The sequence below is a fragment of the Vespa mandarinia genome, chromosome 9, assembly GCF_050613455.1.
Source record: "Vespa mandarinia isolate Hongniang chromosome 9, ASM5061345v1, whole genome shotgun sequence".
Lineage (NCBI taxonomy): Eukaryota > Metazoa > Arthropoda > Insecta > Hymenoptera > Vespidae > Vespa > Vespa mandarinia.
In genome coordinates, this window is record NC_140818.1 from 4,165,001 (window position 1) to 4,167,500 (window position 2,500).

Sequence of the window (2,500 nt, forward strand, 5' to 3'; positions counted from 1 at the left end):
CGATTATCGAGATACACTATCGTGCTCTTTCATGCACATGCGAAAAGTCTCAGAAACGTTATCACGTTCGTATTAAATTATTTATAATAAACTAAATAAAATGAAAATTTTTCTTCTTTGCGACACTGAAATAATTCCAATACGATTTGCACGATCATATAGTTCTATATCTCAAATTTTATCAAAAGCAAGGATTGACATTGATACAAAAGTTGTTTACAAAATTACTGTAAAAATTCATAAAATTCATTGACATTTATATATATATATATATATATATATATATATATATATATATATATGAGAAAATATCTCTGGCAATCGAAGGATCAAAATGTAAGTAGATTGATCTTTTTGCATCAATATTATTAATAGTATACATTCCTTCCAAGACAATATCATTGTTCCGTTCTGTCGTTCGTCTGTACTATCGTTAAATCTGCATTTTTAACAGATATTCCCTTCTTCTAATTATAAATATTTTATTTCGACGTGTTAGAAAATATTAAAAGGAAAGAAAAAAAAAAAAAAAAAAAAGAAAAGAAAAGGAAAGGAAAGAAAAAACAAAAACACACGCAATCTTATACATAAACCCTTGAAACAAACTTATTCGGCTATTCGATAATTAATAATAAGAATAATTTTAATTTATAATGTATTAATAAATTATATACTTTGCATATTGTCTTCCCTTTAGATTTTTATTTATATCGTTAAATAGATTCTTTTTTTTTCTTTCATACTGTTCCCTTTTATACTTACACGGGGTTTGTCCTAGTACAATAAACGTTATTTTTCTCCATTCTCTCTCTCTCTCTCTCTCTCTGTCTCTCTCTCTCTCTCTCTCTCTCTCTCTCTCTCTCTCTCTCTCTCTGTCTCTTTCTCTGCGTGTAGTTTCAATATTTGTCGTACGTTGACCGCAAATTACCCGCCTTTCTATCCGCAGTAGCCCGAGTAAAAAGTTGTGTTACCCATTATGGATAATACGCATGGGGACAAATACGAGGCGAATACTCTTTTTTTTCCTCTGTCTCTCTTTCTCTCTCCCTCGTGCGCGCGCACATTTGTGTACATACATATTCATATATGTAGGATATTGAAGAATGCTATAATCGGTTATAACGATCATCTCGATCGTTTCGATTGATCAAATAGAAAAAAAAAGTAAACTCGAAATTTGACGTTTAAAAGTAAAAACAAAAAAAAAACAAAAAAAAAAACAAAAAAAAAAAAGAAAAACAAAAAAAAAAAAAAGAAAAATAAAACAAAGGTCAATGAAATTAGTGAGAATGAATAAAATCGTCAAGAGCAATTCTCCTTTTTTTTTTTTTTTTAGATTCATGGGAGGTCACCGAACATTAATTTTTTTTTTTTTTTTTTTTTTTTTTTTTTTTACTTTCAAGATCGTAAGTATTAATTAAAAATTCTGTGGTACATCTTTTATATTCAAGAAAAAAGGAATAAAAACCTGTCTTCTCGTACATTTACGTTTAATATTAATCAACTGCCATTAGACCATTTACTCGTCCACTGTTACAACCTTCTTTCACGCCTTTATATCCGTCTCGTTCTACATTCTTTTACATTATTTATTTATATTTTTTTTTTCTCCTTCAATTTTCACAACGTTTATCTATCGAAGTCATTAAAACGACAACGACTACGACGACAATATTGACGTGGCATTGTAGATATTAAAAATGTAAATTGACCCTTTCGACATGTTTAGAAACAAATAAGTGCGCCGACGACGATCGAGTAATTTCGTGTTCTTACAGAATTACAAACGGCGATCGTATCCGACGTCGATAGTCGTGAGTCACGCTACATTGCGATAAAAAGAGAGTTCAGTTCCATAAGTGGGACGGACCACGTATGCCCGGTAATACCTGAATGGCTAGTTCGCTGACATGCGACACGTTGCATACACGGATATATGTATTGTATAAGTATGTTAGTATGATGATGTACCTTTGTATAAGATCTATACGTTTCTAACATAGACAAATCTTGAATGGTAATAAAGAAAAAAAAAATATATATATATATATATATATATGAGGCAAGGATATTCTTTCAGAAACGATTTCACGCTTGTTTCTAATTCTATGAACTTAACTATTGATAATATACACTTAACGCATATATATATATATATATATATATGTTTTATGTAAAAGCAAAGTGCGAATAGTTACATTAAAAAAAAAAAAAAAAAAAAAGTATGAAGTTAAAGAGAGAAAGTTAAACAAAAAAAAAAAAAAGGAAAAAAAAAGAATAAAAAAGGAAAAAAAAAGACGACCACACGAACGTGCATTCATTTGACAAGCAAAACGTAACCCAAGAGCCGATATATAAATTCGCGAAAAAATAAACGATGAAACGTCGGAGAGAACAAATATTTCCTATAACAGATGTATCCGATATTTTGTAGAGCATTTTGGCGAGCGATTCGAAAAGGGTCGAAACCCCGTACGCATTGGTTGCATCTACCATTTTA

General features: G+C 30.0%; 1 protein-coding gene across 13 annotated transcripts in view; it reads right to left on the reverse strand.

Annotated features, from left to right (window-relative positions):
* The window catches only part of LOC118443321 (uncharacterized), an 85,695-nt gene that overhangs the window by 31,990 nt on the left and 51,205 nt on the right, over positions 1-2,500 (reverse strand). The gene's annotated exons all lie outside the window — the stretch shown is intronic.